The sequence below is a fragment of the Panthera tigris genome, chromosome A1 (genome assembly GCF_018350195.1).
Source record: "Panthera tigris isolate Pti1 chromosome A1, P.tigris_Pti1_mat1.1, whole genome shotgun sequence".
NCBI lineage: Eukaryota > Metazoa > Chordata > Mammalia > Carnivora > Felidae > Panthera > Panthera tigris.
In genome coordinates, this window is record NC_056660.1 from 222129186 (window position 1) to 222142378 (window position 13193).

General features: G+C 36.9%; 1 protein-coding gene across 4 annotated transcripts in view; it reads left to right on the top strand.

Moving 5' to 3' along the window:
* The first annotated feature begins 1624 nt into the window (after nt 1-1624).
* CDH18 (cadherin 18) overlaps nt 1625-13193 on the top strand; it is a 526050-nt gene continuing 514481 nt past the window's right edge. For all 4 annotated transcript variants that reach the window (XR_006221469.1, XM_042997273.1, XM_042997280.1 and 1 more), the window contains exon 1: nt 1625-1985. The gene's annotated coding sequence lies outside the window, so the exon portion shown is untranslated. The remainder of the gene's footprint in view (nt 1986-13193) is intronic.

A 13193-nucleotide genomic window follows, 5' to 3' on the forward strand; every position in this document is an offset into this window, starting at 1 on the left:
GAAAGGTTTAAGGAGAGACACCACACCCTCTCATTAACAACCACTGCTGCATGTTATATACACTATTTAAACCTAATCTTTTTCCAGAAATGTTCACATGTCTATACGTAGCTTTAAGAGAGGATGGAAAATATAATCTGTATTCTTAGGTGCCATGTGCTTAACCAAAAAAATAAATAAATAAATAAATAAATAAATAAATAAATAAATAAATAAAATTAAATATATACATATATATATATGTATATATATAGAGAGAGAGAGGCAATGGCTTAGTGGCTATAGGGAGACAATAGACAGTCTGGCAATCTCAACCATATATCCTAATTTCTTATAAGAAAATAAGAGCAAATTAATTTCCTTAATATTAAAAGAAGTGCCAGGTTTTGGTGAGTTCAGCAAATTTCCTAACATTTTAAATATAAAAAAATAAAATCATAATTATAATTTCTGCAATACTGACTTACGTAGTACTGACTTACAGGGATGGAGACCTAACTCCAATCCAAGGTTTTTTTCCTTATTCAATTGAGAGTTTTCAAGGCAGAGGTAACATAACATCTTCACCAGAGTGTAACTCCAAGAGGACTTTTTGTATTTTTAGAAAGAGTTACCGAGTGAATATAAGGCTTAGCTGCCTCATTTTCTCTTTGGTTAAATTGACCTTAATTCTGCTTTTGCAAAATTAGTATATGGGAGCTAAATATGTGGGTGAACAGCACATAATTAGGCCAGTCACACTTAGAATGTATAGGAGGTGAAACAGATGTGCATAACTATTCATGTGTATTACAATCATTCCCAGGGCACATCATAATAAAGAACCTTCTCCTACCAACCTTATTTTATTCCTATAGTTATTTCTATCAATCTTTCTCTAACTTTCAACATTCCTAAAGACATGAATCGTGTGTTAACCACCTTTGTGGTCACCATCATGCTAGGTATATTGAATTCCAAGTAAATAGGCATTTAATGTTACTCCGCTTTTCAAAAAAAGACAATGAGAAAGGATTTGGGGTTAAAAAAACATCTTTTTTTTTTTTGTTTTAAATACATGTGACTGTGAACATATGCAGTCAACAAGCGTACTTATTAATAAATTTAACTAATCTGTATAGGGATTTAGAATCTATATGTGATTCCCTTCACTGGCTGACATTTCTCCAAATATGGCATCAACTAAGAGAAGAAATGTTTTCATACGTGGAGAATAAGCATAGAGTAACTAGAGGGAACTTCCATAAAATTTAATTTTAGGGAGTTGAATAAATGGCATAGATATCAAAGCAAGGACAATTTGATTTTTAGTGTGTTTTATCACATTGGCTCAGAGGAGGGAAAATCCACTGTCTGTTTCATCTACTTATTTAAAACTGTACTGCCTGGATTCCTGTTATCAGGTCTTAAAATTAAAGAGATCAGCTTTCAGAGATTTCAACTGCTTTATAAGTAAATTGACTTTTGGAGACTGGCCTAAAGACACAGCTACCCTTTATTATGCTGTCAGTATGGAGACATTGATTTCTAAGTTCTACACAATTCATTTACAAATGTGATGTCATAATAATAGAAACAGAGCACCAGGGAATTTTGGACCGTTACTTCTCTACACAGTCATGCCTTGTCCAATGGGTGAATGACAGTGGGAATCTAGTCTCCATTCTCTCTTAGGTTCAGTGTCCCGATGTGTGTCCACATTAGGAAGAGGAAGAAATGTTCTTGTGTAATACCTTCAAATAGATGTTTTTGGTAATTCCCATAAAGGTAGAGATATGAGATTGTTAAATTATAATGGAGACAGAAGACACAGAAAAGGAAGCAAGAAGATGATCTCAGCTCTCATGGGGAAAAGCAGGTCAACTATGGTGGCCCTAAATGAGTGGTTCTCAACCAGGGGAAGATTTCAGCCCCCCCGGGGGACATTTGGCAATGTTGGCAGACATTACTAATTGTCATAACTGAGGGGTTGCCACTGGCATCTGGTAAGTAAAAGCCAAATGTGCTGCTAAACATTCCAGAATGTACAGGAAAGCTTCCCACATCAAAGAATGAGCCAAACTGAAATGCTAATAGTCTGATGATACCCTAAATGAACACATTCACTATCTTATTTTTTATTTTTTAAAGAGTATGAAATATTAAGAAGGAATGAAAGTCTGTCAAAGGGAGATCATCTCTAAAATCAAATTTCTTCTGATGTGTTTTTCCTGAAAGTTAAATATTTTCTTGTTGTAGTCATTATTTCATGCTGTTAAGTAAGCTGTCATGTTGTTTTTATGTGAAAGAAAAAAGTCTCCTGGTTCTAAGCTTTTTCTTTCTCAAAAAGTAGCAAGTTTTATCTGATTTGAAGTATGCCATTTTCTCAGATTGCTTTATAAATAAGAAATCTAATCTTGTGACAATTTTCTTATACATACACACACACACACACACACACACATACACACATACATACATACATACATACATACATACATACATACATACATGAAACTCTTGACTGAATTTCAGAAGTTCCAGATAAGGAAGTCACAGGATGCTGTCCAGAGATTTTTTTTAGTCCCAGTTATATAAATACAATAAATGGTAGAATAATATTATATAACAAAGAATTTTAACTCAGTTTTTATTATGTTTTATTTATCCATAGTTAGAGGGATACTCCTCATCCTGAATCATGAAGCAAAATAACAAAACAAAAACAAAACAAAAAAAAAGGAAATATTGGCCAAAGAAAGCATAATTTTGCATTAGAATCAGAATGGATGAGTACTCATGAGCCTTGAACTCTGGCTGACTCTGTTCACAACTTCACTCCTGAATCAATGCTGGTGATACATCCATAAATGTGTACCTCAGATATGTCTAAACATCTCAACTTGTGTTGCCATAAAGCATAGAATGCTTCTTGCTATTTAAATAGCAAATGTATATGGTATTGCAGCTAGAATTCTGCTTCGAATAATACCAATGATCTCTAACCATGTATTCTATTGCTTGCTTGGTTATCTTCAACAGAATTATTATTCTGTCTCTTCTCATCTGCAAAATGTTGTTTAATGTGCTGGCTTTGTGACTGCTGACTCATCTGAAAGGATATGACAGTATTATGCCAGCAGTTAAGATAGATTTTCTGTTTAAAACAAAATAATGAGTTCCTCAAAATGTTTAAAAGTACGTTTAGATAGTGGGACAGTGCCGGCATCTCCGATCATTCTCACATTTTCATCTTGCACCTTTTCACGTGAACATTATCTACATTGTTTTATCACATAGGCCAAGCAGCTTGATTTTCTTTTTCTCAGAAAAGGGAAAGAAAACCACATCCTGAGCTGTTCAGTCATTTCAAAAAACAAATTTTATATTTTCAAGTCATTGAATTAGAGAAAAGAAATGTTATGCGATGTTAGCTATCTGAGGGACACAAGTCACTCAAATAATATTCACATTAAAGACTTCTAAACCCTAGCTTTGATTTTTAAATCAAGTTTTCATATTTAACTTTCATCAAGATGAAAAGGATGGTAATACACCAATAAGAACTAAACCACTGTGAATCAAAGATGTCTGTTTAGGCCCCAATGCTGTATCTTGTAAAGATGACTCAGAAACCTAGTGCAGTATCATTGTATCATGATTCTACAAACCAGGCAAGACATCATGAGGAACATTGAAATGTTTATAGACTGTTCACAGTTTAGAAAGAAAGACATGAAAAACCCACATTTTAGAATCCTGTTGCTAGGGCTCCTTAATGGGAAAATTGGTATAGTGGCTTGTGATCACGCACACACTATTCAACGTCTCTATCCCTCACTTTCCTAAAAAGATGTTACCTTCTCCAAAGGTGAAATGAGATGATGAATGAGTAACATCAGCTCATAGTGCCCTACTCATAGCACATGCTTAATGAATGCTTGATGAATCTGGGAGTAACGTTTAACAGAAGTATGTGCAATAGTAGACATGTGATTTCATCGCGTAAAGGATATTTAAATATACACTGCCCCAGTCTCCCAGTGGCTACTGATCTCTCTTTTTGATCTCCCCAGAAGGCAGAAGAGCAACTGCTGATCCTGTCTTTAATAAGGAGTTTGCCATGCTAGGAGGCAACCTATTTCATAAGGACTGCCTTCCTGGGATCCCATTAACTCTAACATTTAAGAATGTCCCCTTTGAATGAACATTAAGCACCGTTTCCTAAATTGTTCATTGAAGCTAAAAAAAGAACTTTTTCTTCAGGATTCCTTTCATATATTGGAAGAGTATAAGCATACCCATCCTGATGCTTTTCTTTATTTTGAAATAAAACATCTTTATGTCCTTCCTGACAAATTTCAGAATGCTATAGGCCTGCTTACTTTCAGATTCAAAGCCCTCTTCATACACAACACGTTTTAGTAGACACAGCTTTTCATTTGTTCTGTTATAAGCCCCATGTAAGTGTCTTTTATTTCCCTATCTTGAGCTCTTCAATGTTTTCTGCCTGCATCTATTCTTGTTTTCGTTTGTTTTTGTTAAATTTTTTAGCCACACGCCCCTTCTGGCCCTTATTAACTGGGATATCTAGAGAAATGTTTTAAGAAATTATACAATGGCATATTAGTGAGTTGTCCAAAACAACACGGAAAACCTTCAGGGTTCTGTCCTCTAAAAGCTTTGAGTGAGGCAGCCCCAAAGACTGGAACCTGGTTCCTCCTCCTCCTCCCTCTCCATCTGGTTCTCTTTCTCCTTCATTTCTTCTTTTTAAGCTATCATTTAAAATTTATTGAGGTTGTATTATCTGCTAGGCTGAATAATTTACCTTTGTCATCCTATTTAATCTTTACAACCAAAGACGAAGTCATTAGTTTTCTGTTATGCAAAGAGGCTGATAGAGAGGTTGTCCGTAGCTTATGCACTTCACCAGGTGGAAGTCAGGGGCCAGTAACTTTGGGGCATACCCTTTGAAAACAGTTGTGCCCTTAATTTATTGCACTTTTTGAGACCTGTACTTCTTTCTGATATTGATTACAATTCTATTTTTTATTTTTTTAAAGATTTAAACAAAATTAATGTTTGTTTATTTTTGAGACACAGAGAGTGAGCAGGGAAGGGGCAGAGAGACAGGAGACACAGAATCTGAAGCAGGCTCCAGGCTCTGAACCGTCAGCACAGAGCCTGACATGAGGCTCAAACTCATGAACCCCAAGATCATGACCTGATCCAAAATCAAGAGTCGTATGCTTAATGGACTGAGCCACCCAGGTGCCCCTTAATGACTTTCTAACATACTGTCTTGAAGGTCAAAATACTAAAAAATACCCTTCATCTCTCAAATCTCAACCAAAAATAACTTCAGTTACAACACAGAGCAAACCAGAGGAAAAAAGTACTCAACCACAAAACTTTATCCAGTTATAAAGTGAAATCAGGAACAATCCAAAAAATCAAAGGTTATTAGGGAAGATTAGAAAGGGCATCAGGGCCTACTTGAGTTTGGTGACCAATTCTATCACTATCAGTAAGTTTCAGTAAGTTAATATTTCTGAGACTGATTATCTTAGGAAAAAAAAAAACAACAACCTTTGTGTTCTAGTATCTGCAAAGTTTCTCACAATGCCTGGAATTGTTAAGAAAATAAACTATAATAAAATCCAGCATATAATAGGTCACATGAGAATGCTAGGAACACAGCAGCCAGCATAGGCTACCCCATGCGATGGTTAACAATCCCATAAATTCAAGGGCTCATAGTATACAATTTATGTCTGACTAATGCTGTGTGTCTACTGTGACTTGGCGGGGAATTTTACTCATTGTAATTACTGAAGAACTGATGATGACAGACAGTCTTCTGACACGATCATCTAATTGAGAAGGAGTTAAAAAGAAAAGGGGGAGGGAGGGTCTATGTTCAATTGTATGATGGATCTTAAGGTTTCCACATGGGAGCAATTAGTGGACTTGCATTCATTGGCCATGAAATACATTCTATATGGCTTATAGGTTTTACTACAAGGTTCCTGAAAGGAGCAGTAAAGAGTAAATGTTGATCCATATATTAGAGCTCTCCAGAGAAACAGAGCCAATAGGGTGTGCCTGTATGTGTATGCGTTACGTGTGTATAGAAAGAGATTCGTTATAAGAAATTGGCTCACATGAGTGTAGAGGTGGAGAAGTCCAAATCCAGGAACACCAATGGTATAGTCCAGTCCAAGTCCAAAGATAAGAGACGGGGTTAAAGCTTGAAGATAATTAGACGAAGACAAATAATTCCTTCTTACTCAGTCTTTTATTCTATTCAGGCCTTCAACAGATGGGGTGAGGCCCACTCACTATGGGGAGAGCAATCTGTTTAATTCAGTCTACCAATTCAGATGTCAATCTCATCCAGAAACATCTTCATAGATCCATCCAGAAATAATGTTTAAGCCATCATCTGGGCACCCTGTGGCCCAGTTAAGTTGACATATGCCATTAACCATTATAAGTGTCTCCAAAGCACTATAAGTTTGGAATACATATGGGGGGTTTGCAAAAAACAAAAACAGAAACCAAAAAAAAAACCCCATAAAATACAATGATTTTAAATAAAAAATGGAAAGATAGTGCATTTTTATTTTTTTATTATTTTTAATGTTTGCTTATTTTTGAGAGAGGGAGACAGCACGGATGGGGGAGGAGCAGAGAGAGAGAGGGAGACACAATCTGAAGCAGGCTCCAGGTTCCACGCTGTCAGCACAGAACCTGATGTGGGGCCCAAACTCATGAACCATGAGGTCATGACCTGAGCCAAAGTTGGACACTTAACCAATTGAGTCACCCAGGTGCCCCACACAGTGCATTTTTAAAGTAAAGTTTATGTAAGGGTAGCATTCTCTCCTTCATTTTATGGTTAGCAAAGTACTTCAAGGTAACTGAATCCCTGGCCCTCATGTGTTAATCTTATAGTAAAAAAGCCAAAACTCCATCAATTTCTTATTTCCATGTACAGTCGCAGTTCTTTCCCCCTACACACTCCACATTCCCATCCACATATGTGTCTAACACGCTTCAGAAATGAAACAACACAGCTGCTTCTGGAGCCATCTGTTTTATTGTAAGAACTTCTTTTAATTTTTATGTAATTTCTGAGCATTGTGTCATTCTTGTATGAGGTTCCTCTTTTATATGGTGACAGTGCATGATCAGAGTACTTTTAAATAAGTATGTACAAATTGTATGCTGTGCTTATGTTTATATTATCACTAGAATAACATCACCACAAGGAGTTTTGTAATACATAGCCAATAATTAATGTTCATTCAAAGAAAGTAATGTCTGTAAACGAAAGACCACCCACATAACTACATTTCAATTATGCAAGCATTACTAACATTAATGGAATAGATTAGTCTTTATGGGAACTAAAATATTCATATACATGGTTTGCCATTGGCATGGGCGAAACGTAAAGAATCTAATTGTCAGTGGCAAATGATGCATTGCAAAAAAAAATTTTCTTTCTGACTTGATATTTGAATAAATATCAAATATTCCAAATATCAAATAAGGAATAATTCCAAAATAAGGAATTTAATTTTTCAAATTGGACAGGAAATGTAAGCATTATAGCCACTTAGGCAAAAACAACTCTAGAATCTAAAAGTTGAAGTTGTTTCATTCTGAAGGGCGAAACATGGGGGACTCTGGATGTCACACAGTCTGTTTCCTTCCTGGGAAGCCATTCATTCCATTTTTTGTGATTTTTCCCAAGTCTGTTTTGCAACAGCCTCGAGCTTTTGGTACAGCTCAATGCAGTGTTTATGCCCCAATCTGTCTGATCTGAGACACACCTGTCCTTCAGATATTTCAATATTTTCTGATAGTTTTGGTCTGCAGTATGAAGACCTTTCCGTTGAAAACATGTTTTAGGGATTACCTCATTTAACCTCGTCACTTTGTAGAAGAAGACACATTTTTTAAAAGAGACAGATGCTGCTTCTTGTCACTAACACAAGTATCATTAATCGCTTCCTCCCTCTGAACCCCTTGCTGAGCATGCATTGCATGTAAAATAAAGGTTTCTTTAGAGCCTGGAAAGGTGACGGCTTGTTCTAAGGTCTTATGCAAGGAAAATATCAAGGGAAATGTCATTTGTGTTCCCTTTCCCTCCTAACTTGGTGTATTCCAAGGACCTAACTTTATTTGGTAGATTTCAGCCTCCGAATAATACAAAATTCAGAGACAACCAAAGGATGATTTAGGGAACTCTGCCTCCTTTACAAACTTACTACTAATGAGTTATTTGTCCCTAGACAAATTAATCTAGCTTTCTTCTCAACTGATAAAGGGTAAGGTGTTTTATTCTGTTTGTTCTTTAACTTTTGAAACATGGAAAACTTTTAAGATTCTGGTGACATGGGAGAAACATTTTTCAGAGAAAGGAACGTTGCCCAAGCCTTGTGGATCAAATTAGATTCTCAAATTTAAGAGTGTAATTCGCTCAAAGGCTACACTTCGTCTCCAATGGCAGATGAATCCTATGTTGCTGGAAATTGCATAACCCCAAACAATCCAGATCATTCAAATGTATGATACAGGGCCTGGCACATCCAATTAAAGGCAGTAAGGCAACAAAGTGATGAGAAACATGCACATCTAGTTTCAAATACTGACTTTTGGAATTTTGTGGAAAATAAACTCTCCAAACCTTGACTCCTAATCTAATATTTCTACCCATCTGGGCTAGTGTGGAAGTAAGCCATTACCTATGTAACCAAATGTAATGGTACCATGCCTTCAACATAAACACTAGATTTATTAACTAGGAGATTAGGACATCTACATGGTCATGACCGTAAGGTATAGGCACCTTTGAAAAGACATCATTCTACTCACCATACTAACCTTTTTTTTTTTAATCTTGGTTTGTTACAATTTCTTATCCTCTCTTTAAGGCTAATGTTACCCCACCTTCTCTGTAAAACATAGCTTGTCCATTCTTGTTGAAAAATATCTTGCTCTCTTAAGAGTTCTAATATATTCTATTGTCTGGGTCCTTTACTGAGTTCTCCTTTTCCTCCAAACTTCGCTTTTATTGTGTATATCTAAACCTATATTGACTTATGAGGTATTATTAGGTAATGCATTCACAAGTCTTCATCTTACAAATCCAGAAGTGGCCACCATCTTAAACAAAACAAAACAAAACAAACAAACACTTAGGAAAATGGCTTACATTGTGTGGACTGATAGGTGGGCCTTGCCCTGTCTTTCTCAACTTCAGTTACCCATCCTTTACAGATGCCCTATTTCCTCATCACAGATGCTGGACACTCTATTTGATTTGCAGTATAGGAGCGCTACCTGTCTGGTAATTGGTGGAAAGTGAATTCACTTCCTTTCTCTAAAAATTTTCTTCCACAACTCATCTCCAAGTGTCAATTGATTCCATTCAAGGATGTTTGTGTATTGTCAAATTGGAGGTATTTATTCTGTACTAATTATCTTAATGTTATTTCTTTACAAATATCAAGTAAAGGTTAAAGATTCTCAAGAGTCATTGCTCTAGGTTTTTGTTTTGGTTTTTGGAAACACACAGTAGTTCATGCATGAGTATCTTGGATTCCTTCCAAAACCAGTGTCACTACCTGACTTTCCAATTAAAGAAAATAGAAACCGGAGCAGAGAGATCAGCAGGGGTGAAACTGAGGTCTCACTTGATGAGATGTAAGTGAGGTAGTTAGGCAACTCCCTAATGATCTCAGAAATTGCATGAGGTCACCGGGGACTTTTTATGGCTTTGTTACCTGCCATTTTAGAGATGCCAATTTGTTATTCCTAATACTGTACCCAGGAACCTGTGACAACATCAGCCTCTTCTAAAGCTCATTAATACACAAATGCTTTAAACCAATAAGTTTTCCTGTCCTTCTTTTCTTCCTATTGTAAGTTACGGGAATCCTCATTCTTTCCAGTCATTATCATCCTAGTAATTCACCTGTGACAACCTTCTTTTACAGATAAAATTTAGCCCAACAGAAACCAGAATGAATAAAGATCAGAGCAGCTTACAGGATTCCAGAACTATTTCATATATAAATCTCCTTTGAACAAACCCAGGCAGTTCATGCACAGGTAGCAATAATGATATTGCTGAGGTCCCTTCCTGACTCTCTTGGGCTTCTGTGAATTTGAGAGAAAGTAAAGGAAACGTATACAGACACTCATGTCCTCTGCATTATAGAAATGGATGGGCTGAGTGTCAGTTTTGAAATTTTCTATTTAGATAGTTCTTCTCACTGTTCCTTCTAACAGGGCAAACATGATTATATTAGGACAACCCCATCATTTCACAATATTTGCACAACTTTCTTATAGCTCTCCTTTTCCATGTGTCTATGAAGGTGTAGCTGGTCCGTAAAGCCACATCTGTTTTCGTCCTCCTAATTTCTAGAACTATGCCAGATTCGTTGGGATAATGAACAATTTTCTCCATCTCTCTTCTTCTTGGCCAATCACATCTCAGTAGGTCTGAATTCCTCCTTATGTCCTTAATTGATATGCGTAAAGTACACATTTGTACAGCATAACTCAACTTTTTTTTTTTTTTAATTCACGACTACTTCCTACTTTCCTCACAATGCAACATGGCCAATCATTGCAACTTATGCTTCGTGAATGACAAGAATGAGTTTTGGTTGATGCTGAAGCACATATTTATTGGTGCCTACTGGAAGAACTGTATCAATCACATGTGTATATCTTATTATCATGTCACTGTTTTGACAGCCATGTCATAACATTCTTGTTCATGTGCTTCTATGAAGGTAGCTTCAGGGTAAATACAACACAATGAAAGTTAGATTATTTGCTTTGTAAGTATGGTACACCCTGAGGTGTTCTCTCAGAACTGTTGTCAGGGAGTGGGGTTACCTGCCAGCTGCCAGCCATTAACAACTAAAGAGTCCATTTTATCTGTTAAGCTGACGACATGCCCTTCCCACGTGTCCCTCAGCCAATAACAGAGCAAGGCGGTGATACAAGGGCCTAGATGTTTCTACCCAATACAGGACTTCATTTTTTTAAAATCATTTATTCATTTTCGAGAGACCAAGACAGAGCGTGAGCAGGGGAGGGACAGAGAGGGAGACACAGAATCTGACACAGGCTCCAGGCTCTGAGCTGTCGGCACAGAGCCCGATGCGGGGCTTGAACCCATGAACTGTCAGATCGTGACCTGAGCTGAAGTCAGATGCTTAACTGACTTGAGCCACCCAGGCGCCCCTCTACGCAGTCCAGGACTTCTTTAATGGCCTATCTTTTTTCTGGAGCTACCTGTCGGGCTGGAAAAAAAAAAAACTTTGACACCTAGATTCATTATGGCCCTCTCCAGAGTAAGGGCACTTTAGGTTGGGAAATAAATGCAGTTCTTAGAGGGACACAATCATCTAAAAAAAGAGTGCAAATAGTATCCTTATATCTTTATATCTTTATTGATAGAATAACATGTTTCTTAAGGGGAAAAAATCTACCAGAATGAAAACAAATGTGTACTTTAGTGTTTCTTCTTGTTATATGCTTCTTTTGTGCAGTAATTAAAAACTCACATAAAGGTATAAGTAGAATATATACGTATTGTCTCCTTTTAGAATTTTGGAAGATTTCCATAGCTGATGCACGTTATGAATGATTCACTCTCGTGTGTTGTATTTAAATTGGCGTTATAAAGCATCACTTTGGAGGAGCTGTAGAGTTTGAGAGGTTCTAGAAGCTCTATGATTCACCCTGAGAGGGAGCATTCAAAGATGCCCTCTAATATTTCCATGCTTCTGTGGTACTGGTGCCACATGATGCCTGGGAGTGTGAAATGGTGGATTTTACTCCTGCTCTGTTATAAGGCACAGTTGACCTTAAGATGGGGAAGTGATCCGGGAAGCCCTGACCTAATTACATGAGCCCTTTAAAAGTAGATAATTGTCTTCAGTGGGGGAAACGAGGAAGTCACGGATTTGAAGCAAGGGAGGGATTCATGGCACCACGGCTGGCTTAAAGCTGGAGAGAGCCACGTGGCAGAAACTGTAGGCCACTTTCTGGAGCTGAGAGTATCTCCCTGTTGACCACAGTCAAGGAAAAAGACCTCAATTCTATGACTACGGGGACTAAATAATAATAACAACCAGAAAGAAGTAGGGAATGGATTTCCCCAGCACAGCCTCCAGATGAGAACTTAGACTCGCAGACACCTTAATTTCAGCCTGTGATCCCACAGAGCAAAGAACTCAATTGTGCCACGAATTGGCTTCTTACCTCCAGCATTGTGTTATTTTACAGCCTTGAGTTTGTGGTTTCTTGTTACATAGCGATAGAAACTGAGTTGTGTTCTTTCGTGTTTTAGAAATAATACAATTAGAAAGCATACCTTTTTTGAACTTTCCAAATAATAAACTTTAAAATTCACTATTTTGGTTCATAGAAAGTGATTTTGAAAATGAGTCTTTCATCATTTTTTAATAAATAGCACTGAATCTCACCGCCGCATGGAAACATTCTTGTTTTAAGTAAGCAGCAAAACAACTTCAATAATTTTGCTGTAAATTTTGAAATTTGAACATAACATTAATTGAAAAAGAAGCCTGCAAGTGTAGGAATTTTTCTGGGAGAATGGCCAACCTTTTATATGTTCTCATGACAATGTTACAAAGGAAAGAGGTTCGTCAGTGGGATTCTAAAAAGTGGGTAGTTATTCTATTTATAATAAGAATAGTATAACATTTCTGACCCTCCTTCCTCAAAGGCAGACTTTACTGTAGGCATTTACCTTATTCTGACCACGAAGATGCTTATTCTCTTTGAGCTTTGCAAAAATCACCTCCCGTATATGGTGCTAATATGCACGAGCACATTTTTTTTTATATCACAGAGTTCTTTTTTTCTCTTCTTCTTCTTCCCTAGGACAGCCTATTCCATTAGTGATAATTGAGGTGTTTAAAGATTACTGATAAGGGGCTTGAAGTTTCAATATATAATGTATAAACTATGATGTGGGAATAAAAGCAACGTATTTGGCGTCCACGAGATGATTTTTGGGAAGGTGGCAATAGGAAAGTAGGAGCTTCTGCAGTTCAATTTAAACTGATAAATTTATTCCATCATGGAATGGCCAAAAGGAGCCCTTGTTTAGTAGTTTTAAGGGATTAGAACTCTCAGCTATCAGCAAAGTCTCA